Source organism: Tamandua tetradactyla, chromosome 11 (assembly GCF_023851605.1).
Source record: "Tamandua tetradactyla isolate mTamTet1 chromosome 11, mTamTet1.pri, whole genome shotgun sequence".
NCBI classification, from domain to species: Eukaryota; Metazoa; Chordata; class Mammalia; order Pilosa; family Myrmecophagidae; genus Tamandua; species Tamandua tetradactyla.
In genome coordinates this window covers 34098885-34116073 of record NC_135337.1, presented here as the reverse complement: position 1 = coordinate 34116073, position 17189 = coordinate 34098885, and the positions used below count along the sequence as shown (strand labels likewise).

Here is a 17189-nt window from a genome sequence, read left to right as displayed (position 1 = left end):
CTTCTAACTCAGAGAAAGCCAATGCACTTCATTGTATTTTCAAAATATATTCTGTAACATCCTCCCACTTGTCGGTTTTATTTTAGCTCACATAAATGAAGAACAAACAGACTCAAAAGCTGTGATAGGTCTTTTTAAATTCCTAGACCATTTTGGGACTATTCTTTATAGGAGAGAAGAGATTTTAAGAGAATTCTTGGTTTTTACTGTGAAAACTAAGTAGTTATCAAAAGGGCTTTTCCCCTAGGAATTAAACCTTACTTAGCAACCACATACATATAAAAAGCAGTGTCAAAATCATGTATCTGCTGGGAGATGAGGTATGGAGAGAGGTGTAGAGGGTGTCTAGGGGTAGTATAGAACTGAATGCGAAGTGAGAGTTGATTAGCTTTACAAAAGCTACTTGCTCAGCATGATAAACCGTACATGCTAAAAGGTTGCCCTCAAATGCTGGTTTGTGTGGCCACTAATTTCTCACTCCACAAATAGTTGTTGTGTGCATAAGTGTGCCAGAGATTTTGTTAGATGCTGAATAAGCAGCAGAAAATGAAACATCTGTGGTCCCTGCCTTCATGGAGTACACGGTCTAGTGGGGAGATAAACGTCAAGTAAGTACATGCCTCTGTCAACTTAGTCTAATTTCACTGCAATTTGCTATAACAGATTCATTTCTTATATTTATGCCATTGCAGTGCTGGTTCCTCCCCTCATCATTTTGGACCAAGGTTGAAGGAGCAGCCCCTACGTAAGACATGTCTGCCTTGTAGAGGAGGAAAAAGAGTGATGGCAGGACTGCACAATCATGCTAGAGTTTTTTGCTCAGAGTAGCACAGGCTGCCTCCACTTATATGTCCTTGCCCAAAGTAAGTCAAATGGCCAGACCTAATGTAAATAGGGTGGGGAAGTTTAATTTCCCAAAGAGAAGGTCCTGGTAGGAAAAGACAGCCAATAATTTTGAACAAATAATATCAATAAACTAAAACTCCCAAGTAAAAACACATGTTCAATAATAAGAGACGCTACTGGGAACTGAGGGTTATGATGGAGAACGACAAGAAAGAGTGATTTAGACTGGTGGTGGCAGTGCTGGTAGCTCTGCAAAGTTTTCTCTGAGGAAATAACACCTCAGCTCAAACCTAAAAGATGAAGAGAAGTTGTTCACAAAAAGGTTGGTGAGAAACATATAATAGAGGAAGAGTATGTGCAAAAGTCCTGAGACAAGAAAGAGCTTGGCTTGCTGGAAACATTGGAGAGAAACAGCACAGTGTGGTGGTCAGGAAAAAAGCACATGTTGAACAGCCTGGATTTAAATCCTAGGTCTACCCCTTACGTTATTCTCTGTGCCTCAGTATTCTCATCTGTAAAACAGGGATAATGTTAGTTCTGGCCTATTAGAGTCATTGTGAAAATTAAATGTGCTTGGCTCATGATAGTTATTATTATGAATGGAAAGAAGACCATGGTGGTTGGGATGTGGTGGGCCAGGCAAAGAGGAAGAGATGAGGCTGGGGGTAGTTGCATCAGCAATGGCTTTGAAAAGATTGGTAAAGACTTTAGATTTTAATCTTAAGTATGACAGTTTTTAAACAGGGAGTAATTTAGGTCAATTTATATTTGATGAAAATCTCTTGCCACATTCTGGAGTAATGGAGTTGTCTCCATTTAGACAACAATCCATTGTTGAAGCAAAATGAAATCCCAAAGAGATACTGAGAAAGGAAGGAGGGAGGGTAGAAGAGAGAGTGGGAGGGAGACAGAGAGGAAGGAAAAGAGGTGGAAGGGAAAATGAGAGAGAAAAAGATAAATTTCAGGAAAAGATAATTGGGTGAGGAGGGGTGACAAAAGAGGGAAGAGTGCTGTTCCCACCCCCCAAAGTTTGCCCAATATTAAGAAGAAGGCATTTGTTGTATGGGGAGGAGAGAGAAGGGAGGCAAGGGCTGTTTTTGTTAAGGTTTCAGCAGCCAAGCAGCATGCACGATGAAAGGCAGGCAACTGAGTGAGCTGAGCGGCAGCTTGGCTCAAAAAGAGTCCCCTGACCTCTGTAGCAGTGGGTAGGGGGAGTGGGGCTCTCCACTGCTCTGATGTCACCAATATGGAGATGACTTTCACATATAAGGAGATTCTTATGGAAAGTGGTTCAGTCCGTTGGCTTCCTCTAAATTAGCCTGTCCTTGCACAGCCCACCTCAGGTCCTCCCTTGCCTCCCCCCACAACCTGACAGGCGGGAAGCTGCTGGGACAGAAGGGTGAAGGGTTGGACAAGGCTCCAGGTAGTCTTGTAGTGTGATGCTTTTGGGGAGATGGCACCGCTTCATCAGCTGGATGACAAAACACTGTTAATGGCACCAATAAAGAAGTGTGAATGTAATTTTCTCCTCCTCGTTATTTCCTCAGTATTTGGCATATTACTTAACAGATCAACTGGCCAGTCATGATCTCTCCTGAAGCCAAGTCTTTCTTTCTTGTGCTGGAAGATTCCTAAAATACAGCATGGCTCACATATAAGTGCATCAGTTGGAAATAAGCTATATTCATTTGGAACACAGGAGAGAAACTGAATGAGAAAGTGATCAGGTTCACTCTAAGTTTTGAAAGCTTTCAGGTGGAGGGGGTGGTTCCAGTCTTTGAAGTACTAGAGGAAAGAGCAGCTTGGGAGAAAATGTATATAACCTTAGTTCTTATACCACATTAAGTTATCTATGTAGACTTGGAGGAAATGTAGAGCTGAGAATATGTGTAATCAGAATAAAGGAAGGCAGTATTTAGGAGATTTGGATCAACCAGACCTGGCTATGATAATAGCAATCCATTTACTGGGGAGTTACGCTGAACCAGGTATTTGTTTGGGCTCTTTGTTAATCCTTACAGCAAACCCATGAGGTAAGCAATATTATCATTCCTCTTTCTATGGGAGGAAGCTGAGACATAGCTAAGTTAGGTAACATACCCCAGGCCAGATTGCTTGTACGCCTGGGCAATCTGGCTTCAAAATCACGTCATGTAACTAGTACACACAGCTTATCTGAAATATGAAGAGGTGGAGAGAGGCAGTTCAGACCCAAGCACTCTTGTTTACTATATCCCCTAAGTGCCAGGGAGAGGGAAAGAATATACACAAATAATATTATATAGCCATGGAGTTTTCAGGAAGGAAAACCAAATAACTTTTGTTTTTACTTTGCAGAGTATTACTGAATGGTGGTTGGGGAAAGGGTTTTCACCTTTTATCGTTCTGTCCAGTTATAATTTTTTTTTGGCATGACCATATCTTATCATGATGATTAAAAGTATTTTTGTTTTGTTTTTAGACAACCTCTGACTTTTTTTCTTATGCATATACTAAGCCATATATAGCCAGAGAGATGTTGTTTAATTTTCAACAACCACAAAAACTTGAAAAGATATGCTGATGCACCATTCTCATGTGTACTTTTTTTTTTTTTTGCATGGGCCAGGAACCAGGAATTGAACCCAGGTCTCCGGCATGGCAGGTGAGGATTCTGTCTGCTGAGGCACCATTGCACTGCCCTGTGTACTCATTTTTAAACACCCAAGATGGAGGTTGCAATTCTCAAAGTAGGGAATTACCATTTTGAAATTTCAGGGTTATCTGTTCATTAATGTCTCGGGGAGCAGGAGAAAGAAGAGATCTAGCATTAGTTCTCAGAGCTTTAACATATTTCTTCCCTTTTGCTTTTTCTTGTATTCCTGTGTACAGCCCAGCAGTCACTGTTCCAGTCTTACCTAGCAGAATTTTTATTTAAAAAAAAATTCAAGGAATTTGAAGCTAGCTTAGAGGCAAATTTAATGGAAAGAACATGCTTGGCAACTTTTTGAGTCATATTAAAAATAATAATGCACTTATATTCAAATACCCAGAAAAATACCCAGGACAACTTTCCAAAAATGCCAGGAAAAGCCAAACATGAACTTTTTAAAACCACGATATCATCCACATTGCCAAGTTTAATTTCATTCAGGACACTGTTGTGTCTCTTTTTTCTACATCTTCCTTTTACCTTTGAGATCAGTCCCCTCCTCCCCACCAGTGATGACTAGATGGAGACCAGAGCAATTAGTTAGCTAAATTTGACAGTTATTTTAAAAATTGGCTCTTAATTTATGAGATGGTTTTGACTAGGCATGTAGTCACTTCACGAGGGAATTTTCCCCAAGTGTTTACTTGTCTGTGAGAATTCCTGCTGTGAAACTAGTGGTTGCAACATTGAGTTGGGCCAGAGAGTCAGATTTGTTTTGTGTGAAGAAAATTCCTGTTAGATTTGGATCATTCTAAGCCAATGTATGAGCTAAATGCACAAATTACCACCTAATCAATCCTATCCCAATAAAATTGGCAAATTCACCAGCGTGTCCCAATTAGGAAACCAGGCCTGTAGACAGTGTCAGGTGCTACAATTATTTTAAATTTTCCATCCTTATCTGTATATTCATTTATAATCGCAAATATTGATTGAGCTTCTGCAATATGACACAGAGATATGGCGTACTCAAGAACGAGGAAGGCATGATATGCCTTTCAAGGGTCTCTGAGGTACAAAGGAGAAAGAAACTACCATCTACCAGTCATCTTCCCACTGCTAGGGGCTCTACTTGGAGCTTTATACACACCCTTGCATTTAATCCTGTCTGCAGCTTGGCCAGAAAGGTTTTACTTCTCTATTTTACACCAACTCAAGAGGTAGAATAATTTGCCCAAGATCACACTACTGGGGTCAGAATTTGAACCTAGCACTTCCTGACTCCAATCCTACCAGCTTTCCACTCTTTCACGAGCCCCAAAGACAGAAAAAAAGTGACGTTCTTTTATAACAATGCCAAAACTTTTAAAGCTTATTACTCATTTGTTTCTCAGCTCATCCTTGTGTTGTGTTCAGAAGGGTCATTTCCTTTCAAGTTCCAGTGAAACTGGGCCTCAGAGAAGCTTAACAAAGACGTAAGACCCCATGGCCAGTCTATTCTGGAGCTGGGCCTAGAATGAAGGTTTTATGCTTCTTCATATAGAGCTTTTCCTCAGTACATGAGCCTAAATGTTATGCTGAGTTGTACATGGATTTATGTTCTAAGAAAGCAAAAAATAAAAACACACAACCCTGAGTTGAGAAATGTCCACAGGAAGCGAGAGTTAACACTGCTCTCGTTAGCTAAAAGCCACTGTTCCAAAGTGATATACTGAATTGCAATGGCATTGCTAGTGTGCATTACACATTTACTCAGCTGTAAAGGAGGTGAGGCTGTGGGTGGTTGGAGGTCAGGGAGAAGGACCAAGAGCCAGAAAGCCCTGGACTGAATGCTGCATGCCCTTGTGTAAATGACTTGACTTCCTTGTCCCTATATGTGACCTTGGGCAAGTCCCTTAACTTCCTCATTCGTCTCAGCTAGTAAATGTGTTTATATGTGTACGTGTGTGTGTGTCAGGGTGAGATGTCATCGTACATCAAACGCTGTGGCTGTAGTGAGTTCCTTGGGGAAAACGTATTGCAGTATCCTTGCCCCCACCAGAAAGATTTTCTCGCAGTGTGATGAAAGGTGCCACTTTTTAATAACATCATTGGAATATCAGCTTCCTGTGAGCTACAGTGGGACACACTGCAGTACGCCATTTTGTGACATGATAAAAGAAGAGAATCCTATGTGAGCTTCCAGGCAAAGCCCCTTCAGGAAAGAGGGCCTTGGTCCTTTGTTATCACATGAACAAAGTCCAGGCAAACTGGTGAGGGAGTGGAGATAGGAAGTTTGTTATATTACAGAACACACACAGACCTCTTGCAGTATGAAACGCCTTCACTTTCTATACCTTGGGGTGAGTTTTTACTCTTTCTCTTTGAATTATTCCAGTGGTCATCAGAAAGATGGGAGAGTATGCCTATAAGCTGCTGGAGCCAGCCGGCTCTTTTTCCTAGCTCAGAGCGCTGCCACTCCAATTCAAACAGAGAGGCATCCCAAAATGGAGGAGGGCAAGGGCTTTGTTTACTGGCCTCTTCCTCCCTCGCTTTGGGCAATAGCAGGATCTGACATCTGGGTTGCTCAGTACACATTGTTCCCAGACAAACAGGCACAGTTACATCCTGCATGCCAGTGACCCACACGGGCCCAGATGTGAGCTCAGAAGGGAGAAGGGAATGAGTGGCACAGTTTGGGGGGTATCTGCTCTTGGTGGCTCGGGAAACAAAGCCCATATTCTTGTTAGCTGCATGGTAAGAGAGATAAAGACTATGAACCTTCTATCAGAAGACCAGGCTTTAAGTGCTGGGCTGAAGAGGGAGGTCCAAAGGGTTGTATGTTGATTTCTTTACAATGGACCACTAGGGCTATTTGGCTCAAGTGGCGGGATTGCAAGGGCTCCTTCCTTGCCCTCATCAGTAATAAACTGCCCTCCCCAAGTAGAAAATCAGTGTAAGAAGAGGAATTTTCTAATTGAGGAGGACCTCTCAGACATCCAGGAATAGTTCATTGCCTAGAATTCTGAAACTTCTAAGCCAGCTCTTACTCTTCATTTGTAGGAATTCTGGCTCTGCCATTGTGGGACCTTGGTTGATCTGCTGAACCTCAGTTTCCTCATTATATGATAAGGATAAGGACAATTGCCTTCTTATCACTGGAGTAAAAGGATCATTTGCCATGATATTTGTGACAATGCCTGACAAACTCTAAAATGGTGTGCAAATGTAGGGAATTCTTGTTCCATTTTAATATGTGAGGAATGCGAAGAAAACAGAGAATCCTATAAACCAGTTGCTACTTGACTGAGGCCACAGGAGGCATGTCCTGGTCTTGTCCTGGAGGCCTTGGGGCCCTTGAAAGGGCTCAGCACTTCCCAGAGCTTCCACTGCCTTGTTTACTGGATGTTAAGTGAGTGACTTAGAATCACAGGCAGTCCAACTTGCAAGGGACTTTAAAAGTCATCTGGAACAGGTTATCTTTGATGCTTTAATCCTCTCTTTAACAAGTCAAAAACCGTGAATACCCTTTTATTCTCCACCGAATCTGGCATGGTGCTCCGGAATATGGTAGTCACACAATAATTATTTATTGTAAGAGTGAATGAGGCAATGAATGAAGGCATGAGATAGGGCAAAGAGTAACACTGGCCGGAAATTTGTTAAGCATATTCAAAGAGCTATGCAGCTCTCTGGCTATACGGAAAGATAGATGGACCACTAGATGTTACTGATAACTACAAGAATGGTGCTGGTCATTTCAAACACTGATTTAGTTAACCACGTTAAAAGCTTTACATACTAATCTCATTTAATTCTTGGCATAGCCCATTTGAGGTAGGCATAGTTCTTATCCTCTGCAGGTAAGGAAACTGAGCAGAGGTTAAGCCATCTGCTCAAAATCACCCAACTGGTAAGAGGACACACCATGATTAAAACCTAAGGCATGTTCTGACCTCTTTTTCTCTAAAAATTTCTTTCTGTAATATTCCTCCAGAGCATTAGAATTCTTTTTCTCTCATGGTCTCCAGTTCATTTGAGTAAACTATATCCAGTACTTTATTGGCTGGAGAGCAAAGAGGGAGAGGAGAGGACACTACTTGGCCACTCTCCAACTGGGTTCTTGAGAATCTCAGTTGATCTGATCCTTAGTCATGTAGTCAATTATGAATTCGACAGAAATAAACAAATTGGGACATCTTTTTTTGACCCGACAAGGAAAAGTGTGATAAATTGAAAAAAAAAGAAAAAGTTGTAGTGGTCAAGTGGGAATGGGAATTAGTACTCCAGGGAATTCATTCCCTTCAATGTCATCCTACAAATAGCACATTACCCCCATCACTCCTAATCCCCCTTACCTTGCTTTATTTTTCTTCATAGCACTTATTGCCACATAAGGGGAGAAATGTTCTTTGGTTTGTGTGTGATCTGTTGCTCCCCTCTGGAAGAAAGTCTCCATGAGGGTAGGGCATCTGCTTTGCTCTTTGCTTCATCCCCCATATCTAGAACAGATTAGGCACATAAGAGTCACTCAGAAAATGCATGTTAAATGAATGTACTACGTTACTTTGAAGAAATATATAAGCACCCAGAGTAGTGACTTTTTCTTGGATGGTGAAATGATGGAACCAAAGGTTCTTTTGGCTCTTTGAGTTTTATAGGGTGCCTGATGACTAAGGTTTCTTTTTGCACAGCCCTCAAAACCAATCTCTCTCTAAGTTTCCTCACACCCTGGTTTGTCTCAACATGTGCAGTGCCTATGATACTAACAACTTGACATGTAGATTATTTCTTGTAAATAGTTTGGAATAGCATCACACATCATGGAGTGATATGAATTCCCTCAGAGTAGCTGGAATATGGGAGATACAGTCAGAAAATACTCTTTGAATCAAATGATTCATGTTCCCTGCTCCTTGAGAGGTACCATGAGGAACAGCCAACTGGTCAGGCGAATGTTTACTTCCCACTTGCAGGCACAAGGACAGTTGAAGACAGGGCCAGTTCTCACACGGCCTCCAGTGGAAGGCACTGCCTTAGGTTAAGTTAAGGTTTATTCATGCTTTGTCTGAAAAGGTGGAAAAAGGATTTTACTGTACACAGTACCATCTCCCTAGAAGTGAATTGGTGATGTTAATCTGAAGGAGGCTTGCTCATTAATGTGATACAAATATATAACCAATGTAGCTTCTGTACCAGTAACTATCATACCACTTGAATCTAATTATACAGTCTTGTTAAAACAACTTGAAAATCTTAGATGGCTAAATAGTGAGTCAATTAAATAGGTTACTCTAAGGCACAAGGGAAAATGGAATATCTAGATGCTGCTGAGGATACAGGGAAAGGTAGGAAGTATGGGCCCTGCTTTCAGCCTATACAATGACTATTAATCATCTTTCCAGAGCTAAGCTGTGCTGTACTAACACTATTTGTTAAAGGAGTGTGGAATTGCGGGATTGTGACTCAGAACAGACTTATGATAGGGATGCTTAAAAAAAAAAGGAAAATTCCTTGCAAATTGTAGTTCACAGTTGCCTGGTGCTTACGTTAAAACACCCCTAAAAGCAAAAATCCTTAAAACCTCAGTGAAGTTGTGTGGTTTTCAGCTTCCCTATCAGCTTCGATGTCCTGGAATCCCTTGGAGGGTTACGGGAGGAGCAACCACTGAAATAAACAGAAGCCTTTGCTATCACATGGCAAGTAAGTGTCACATCTCTTGAGCATCCCAGGTAGCTGGGGCAGCCCCCTGACAATGGATGAAACGATATCACATCCAGCCAGAAAACAACCCAGCAGACACAGTGAGATGACACATAAACCAACAAGCTCGGCTTATAATGTAGAGCAACAATACACAAACACACTGTACTTCTCCAGTCACTCTAGAGAAAGAAAGAGGATAAAATGTGTGAGAAAGTCACAGTTAAATTACTCACTATTAGCCCCTGCAGTGTGCTTCCAACCTATGTGGATATATATATAACCACACACACATATACATGGATAGAGCAGAACAGGGACAGGTAATGTCACAGTTAAATTTTTACTAGTATAATGAGGAAAGAGACCAGGAGAAGAAGCTCCCTGGGCTAATTTTCTAGCCAGCAGCCACTGCGATGTTCCCACTAGGAGAGTTGGGAGGGACTGAGAGAAAAGTATAATAAATAATGACTGGCTCTGCTGGTCAGGAGAAATTATCACTATGCTTGAGGGATCTAAGCATATGTTCACCCAGGAAACATATCAGGAGCAGGGGCTGAGGAGAGAGAAAAAATAAAACCGAAACTGGTTTGGACAAATCTCTGGGATACAGTCACATAAATTAAAAGAAAGTTAAATAAATAAATAGCATCACCAAAAATTACATATTCCTAAACCTAAAAGAAGCCAAACATCCTAGTTCCCCCAGATTTAAGTTGCTTTTTAACTTCTGGCTTTATCTGGCTTCATAGGGGGAAGCCAAACTATTTTAAATTTCTCATAAACAATCTTTTCCAATTCAGTATATACGTGTATTTTGTGTCAGCTTCTGTATCTCAGCACAGGAAAAAGCCCAGATCCTTATTGTATGCTCACCTACAGAGATCTGTCTTGTGTAGTAGGAAAATAAGACCTAGAAAATTCAGGGAAAGGCAGAAGCAAAACATTATACAGCTCAGGAAAGTCTGTTTTGCCCATGTTTCAGGGGTAAAATTTGCTTTGATGTGTCACAAGCAAGTAAGTCAGCCCCAAACCAGGTGGGCTTGGATGCTTACAGGATAAAGGGGAATTCTGGACATGATTCATTTTTTGTGGCTTCCCTAGAAATTGAAAGAAACAATATTATAGGTTGAAGGTGTTTTACCTAATTGGTAGTCTATGCCCAGTGTGTGACCATGTGTCTGGCACATAAAGAGGCTCAGATGGATTGACAATATATTCTTCAATAACCAGAGGATTGAGTTTTCCTTCCTCCTTCAAAGAACTAAAAAGAAATATGAAATGAGATACTGGACATCCAACAATGAAGAAGAGTGATCCCTGAGAGACAGGGAACAAATGAAATGAGCTATAGGATTGATCCAGGGCTGGGAAGTGGGGAGAGGCCCAGTGGAGTGGATGGTCTCCCTGAGTTGAAAGATAAAAAGCTGGGAGTCCAGGGAGTTCAAGGCAGCTCTCTCTTGCAAGGCTGAGTATCAGAGAGAAGAGAACTACACAGAAAGTGAACCCAGGTGTTCTGTAGCAGCTGCCTCTCCAATGTTTAGCTGTGTAATGATCAATTGCAGGTAAGGAAACTACCCAGGGCCAGGGAATGAGCCACTGAAAAAAGATTGGAACAATACTTTAGCTCATAAGGGGCAGAAATAGTGCCTATTCCCAACAATCAGCATTGAACATGTTACAGTTTGTTAGCCGCTGAATGCAATATACCTGCAATGGAATGGCTTTTAAAAAGAGGAATTTATTAAGTTGCAAGTTTATAGTTCTAAGGCCATGAAAATGTCAAAATTAAGGCACAGCTGTAAATATGTCCAAACTAAGGCATCCAGGAAAAGATATCTTGGTTCAAGAAAGCCAGTGATGTTTGGGGTCTCTCTCTCTCTCAGCTGGAAAGACACATGGCAATGTCTGCTAGCTTTCTCTCTAGGCTTCTTCACTGGCTTCCCCAGGACTCTGTCCATTCTGTTGGTTCTATTAGTTCTGGTGGTTTTTTCCAAAATGGTTCCCTCTTAAAGGGCTCCAGTAAGCAGCCTTACCTTGAATGGGTATAGACACGGCTTGGTGGAAATCATCTAATCAAAAGTTACCAGCCACACTAAACAAACTGTGGTATATACATACGATGGAATATTATGCAGCTTTAAGACAAGATAAACTTATGAACCATGTAATAACATGGATGGACCTAGAGAATATTATGCTGAGTGAATCCAGCCAAAAACTAAAGGACAAATACTGTATGGTCCCACTGATGTGAACGGACATTCGAGAATAAACTTGAAATATGTCATTGGTAACAGAGTTCAGCAGGAGTTAGAAACAGGGTAAGACAATGGGTAATTGAAGCTGAAGGGATACAGACTGTGCAACAGGACTAGATACAAAAACTCAAAAATGGACAGCACAATAATACCTAATTGTAAAGTAATCATGTTAAAACACTGAATGAAGCTGCATCTGAGCTATAGGTTTTTGTTTTGTTTTGTGTTGTTTTGTTTTGATTTTACTATTATTACTTTTATTTTTTTCTCTATATTAACATTCTATATCTTTTTCGGTTATGTTGCTAGTTCTTCTAAACCAATGCAAATGTACTAAGAAATGATGATCATGCATCTATGTGATGATGTTAAGAATTAATGATTGCATGTGTAGAATGGTATGATCTCTAAATGTTGGGTTAATTTCTTTTTTTCCGTTAATTAAAAAAAAAAGAGAAGGGATAATTGGAGATGAAGGGATACAGACTGTACAACGGGACTGGATATAAAAACTCAGAAATGGACAGCACAATACTACCCAATTGTAATGCAATTATGTTAAAACACTGAATGAAGCTGCATGTGAGGTATAGGTTTTTTGTTTTTGTTTTTTTTGTTTTTTTTCTTTCTATTATTGTTTTAATTCTTATTCTGTTGTCTTTTTATTTCTTTTTCTAAATCGATGCAAATGTACTAAGAAATGATGAATATGCAACTATGTGATGTTATTAAGAATTACTGATTGTACATGTAGATTGGAATGATTTCTAATTGTTTTGTTAATTCTTTTTTTAATTAATAAAAAAAAAAAAAGCCAAAAAAAAAAAAAAAAAAAGTTACCAGCCACAATTGGGTGGGTCTCATCTCCACGGAGACAATATAAAAGATCTTATCCAGCAATATTGAATGAGCATTAAAGGACATGACTTTTCTGGGGTACATAATAGCTTTAAACTGGCACAGAATACTTCATAATTCATGGGTCACTGGATAAAATAATCAAAACAGTTTTGCTTAAGTAGTGGGCGAAGAAAAATTAACCCTAGACTAATCCCTCCTAACAGGGCTTAAAAGCAAGATATGAATGGGTCAAATTGTCTCTAAATAACTTAACCACATCCCCCAAAAGTTCCAGAAGGTTTATAGGAATTCTAAAATATTTAGCACCCAATAAGGTAAAATTCACAATATCTAGCATCCAATCAAAAACCAATGAAGCAAAACTGACCCAGAAATGACACAGATGAATAAATTAGTTGGCAGAACTTTAAAAAATAGCTATTTTAGTTATTATTAGTATTATCTAAATTCCATATATTCAAGAAGCCAGAGGAAAGATTAAACCTACACGCTGATATAAAAGATACAAAAAACAAAAACAAAAACAAAAAACCCATATCAACTTCTAGAGATTAAAACTACCATGCCTGAGATGGAAAATGTACTGGATGGGATTAATAGTGGATTAGATATTGTAGAAGAAAAAATTAGGGAATTTGAATCGCTAGCAATACAGAAACTATCCAAAAATGAAACATACAGAAAAAAAGACAATAAAAAAGAAAAATAAGCAGAGCATTGATGAACTGTGATACAGCTTCAAACATCATATAATTCATTTAATTGGAGTCCCTGAAGGAGAGGAGAGAAAGGAGGAAAAAGACAAATAAATGAAGAAAAAAAATGACCCCCAAATTTCCAAACTGGATGAAAATTATAAACCCACATTTCCAAGAAGCTCAAGAAACAAGAAAATAACACAAGGACACCTCATATTAAAATTGCTTAGGACAGGTGGGAAAGAGAAAACCTTAAAATCAGCCAGTATATTGTTTGCTTTCTTAAATAAAAAAATGGTTTTTTAAAAAGTAGTCAGAGCAAAAGGACATTACAAATAGAGGAACAAACAAAAGATGACAGCTCTTTTCTCATCAGAAACAATGCGAGATAGAAAACAGCGGAGGAACACCTTTAAAACACTGTAAGAATCAAAACCCTCAACTTAAGATTTTCTACTCATTGAAAATATCTTTTAAAAATGAATGTGAAAGAAAGACTTTTTGAGAAATACAAAAGCTAAAAGAATTCATCACTGCTTATACCTCAAGAAATGTTAACAAAATCCTTCAAGTAGAGCAAAAATAATGCCAAGTGTAAATTTTTATCTAAACAAAGAATGATGAGCATCAGATAAGGTAAATGTATGCATAAATATGGACTTATTTTATATTATTTAAATATCTTTAAAACATAATCAACTGTTTTAAGTAAAATAATAATCTGCTATGGTTTTATAACATGTATAGAAGTAAAATATGTAACAACAAAAGCATAAGGCCTGGAGGAGTGAGACGGTTGTATGCTATTGCACGGTTCTTAATTATTTTTGAAGGAGTATAACACAACTTGAAGATAAACTGTGAAAGGTTAAAAACATATACTACAAACACTGAACAACCACTGAAATCTCACAAGGCATTATATCTAATTTTCCCCAAAATGAAATAAAATGGAATCATAAAAATATTCAATTAATACAAGAGAAAAGAAAAAAAGTGTAAAAAGGAGCAAAGCACAGATGAACAAATAGAAAATAAATGGCAAGATGGTAGTTTTAACCCAAACATATCAATAACCATACTAAATTTAAATGCTGTAAGTACCACTGTTAAATGTCTTGACTAAAAGAAGCAAGATCCAACTACATGTTACCTATAAGTATCTCCTTAAATATGAAGACAACAATAGGTTAAAAATAAAAGTAAAGTAATACCAGTCAAAAGAAAACCAGAGTATCTACATCAATAGCAGACAAAGTAGATTTCAGAGCAACAAAAAAAAAAAAAAAAAAAAATTATTCCAGAGATGAAGAGGATTTTTTATAATAAAAAAAGAGGTCAATTCATCAAGAGTTTGTAATAATCTTAAATGTTTACGCACCAGAAAAGATTAAGCAAAAACTAATAAAACTGAAGGGAAAAATATACAAATCCACAATTATAGTTGGATAGTTCAACACTTTTCTTTCAATTTCCATTAGGAGAAGTAGAGAGAAATTCAGCAAGAATAAGGAATTCTAGAACAACATTATCTACCAATTTGACTTAATTGACATTTATAGAGCACTCCACTGAACAAAGCAAAATACATATTCATTTCAAGCGCTCACATAACATTTACCAGGATCAACCAGATGCTGAGCCATAAAACAAGTCTAGATGTATTTTTAAAAATTCAAGTAATAAAGAGTATGTTCTCTGACTAAAATGAAATTAAATTAATAATCATTAACCAAAAATCTGGAAAACAGCAAATATTTTGAAACTAAATAGCACACCTGTAAATAACCCATAGGTCAAAGAAGAAATCAAAAGTGAAATTAGAAACTATTTTGAACTGAATGAGAATGAAAATACTACAAATCAAAATGTGTGGGATGCAGATAAAGCAGTACTAGAGAGAAATTGATAGCACTAAAATGTCTATAGTAGAGAAAATGATCTCAAATCAATGACTTCAGCTTTGACCTTAAGAAACTTGAAAAAGTTAGCTAAATTAAACCCAAAATAAGCAGAAGAAAGAACATAATGAAGATGAGAGCAGAAATCAACTAAATAGGAAACAGAAAACAACAAATACCAGTGAAATCAAAAGGTGCTTCTTTGAGAAGAACAATATAAATCCGATCAGGTAAGAAAAAAAGATATGGGGGGTTGCAAGGGTAGTTCATTGGTAGGATTCTCACCCGCCATGCGGGAGACCCTCGTCCATGCACTTCCCAAAAAACAAACAAGCAAAACAAACAAACAAGCAAACAAAAATTCAACAAATGGTGCTGCAATAATGGGGTATTCACATGGAAAAATAATGAAATGTGACCCCTCCATACAGCATACAAAAAAAAGATATGAAAATTAGTTTTATTAATAAGTTTTTGCCAATATATGCAACAACTTAAAAGAAATGGACAAACTCCTTGAAAGATGCCAACTACTAAACCTCACTCAAGAAGAAACAGATAGTCTGAATATTCCTATAACTTTTAAAGAATTTGGATTAGTAGTTAAATTCCTTCTCACAAAGAAAATGCAAGGCACAAGGTATAAATTCCACCAAACAGTTAAGGTGAATATAATACCAATTTATTCAAAGCCTTTCAGAGGATTTGGAGAGCAGAATACAACCAAACTCATTCTAGGAGGTCAGCACTGCTCTGACGCCAAAAAAACAGTCAAAAAGAGTACCTTCATGAATGCAGAGGCACATATTCCTAAAAAAGATTTTAGCAAATTGAATCCTAATACATAAAGTCTTTTTTTTTTTTTACCTATTGAATATAATGATATTGAATGATCATTTCTGTAATGAACCAAGTATCAGTTTGTTTCCAGGAATTTGAAATGAACATTTGCAAATCAATTGGCATAATTTCCCAAGTTAACGGATCATTCCGATAGATGCACAAGAATTTGACAAATATCCCATACTCATTCTAATAAAAATTTAGCACACTAGGAATAGAAAGGAACTCCCTTAACTTGATAAGGAACATCTATGAAAACCCTATAGCTACTATCATACTTAATGGTGAAAGACTGAATGAATGCTTCCAGATCAAAGCACGATTGTCCACTCTAACTGTTTGTGTTCAACAGTGTGTGGGAGGCCAGGAATACGAAGTGGCATGAGGAAGCTTTTGGGGGCGATAGTTTAGTTCATTGTCTTAATTCTGATGATGGTTTCATGTGTATATGTTTATATCAAAACTTATCAAATTGTACCCTTTAATACATTCAGATATTATACCATAATAAATCTTGGGGGAAAATGAAGGAAGCACCATTATTATTGTCAGATGACTTGTTTATCACAAAGTGTAAAGTTTGAATAAGACGATATAGATCAGATTAAGTTCTGTCACACACTCAGGTGTGTGCACACATTTATTGTGTAGAATATTGATTCTGTGGAATATTGTGAAATTGTTTACTGTGGACAAATAATTTTGGAAATACTGGATTACACATAGTTAAACATGTTTCTCGAATACAAGACTTTTTAGAGCCCTTTTGGGTTGCAGAGTGACAATCAAGAAGAGGAGAAAATAGTTTACAGCATTTCTTAAATATGTGGGACCATATAACCCTCTATTTAAGGAGAATTTAAAATACGTAGTGATCTGCAGGTCATACCTTGGAAACACTTGTATAGACTGTTCAGTTATCATTGAACTGTTGTTGCCAATATCAAGACGATTTGATTTTAACATCCCAGCACCAGGTTCAGCCTTCCCATAGGAATTGCTGCTTTGGAAACAGCCTCCTAACTTTTAAAACCTTTACTGATAATATACAGATAATTCTGATTACTCATGGAAAATACGTAGCTAGAGTTGGATAAAAATCAGTCAATCAGCACCAGAACTTCCTTCCTTTGCATTTCCTAAAGCTTGTGAGGAGATGAAATAGCCCATTAATCAAGTGTGAAGAATCTTAGAAGAGAAATGTTACAAGTAGTTTCTTCATCGTACTTTTTTTTTTTTTTTTTTTTTTGTATAGGCAGGCACCGGGAATCAAACCCAGGTCTCCGGCATGGCAGGCAAGAATTCTGCCACTGAGCCACCGTTGCACCACCTCTTTACCTTACATTTTAAGATGAATATTAGAGAAGACAAATTTTAAAATTATTTCCAGGCCATTATCCACAATGTAATATGGGGAAAATATAACAAGTATCTTAATAAAAAATATATATATATATATTATATA

At 38.0% G+C, this 17189-nt stretch overlaps 1 long non-coding RNA gene across 1 annotated transcript in view; it reads right to left on the bottom strand.

Moving 5' to 3' along the window:
- Positions 1-17189, bottom strand: part of LOC143649461 (uncharacterized) — a 211512-nt gene that overhangs the window by 56380 nt on the left and 137943 nt on the right. Inside the window, exon 4 of the long non-coding RNA XR_013159008.1 lies at positions 7816-7959. This is a non-coding gene — a long non-coding RNA (uncharacterized LOC143649461). The remainder of the gene's footprint in view (positions 1-7815; positions 7960-17189) is intronic.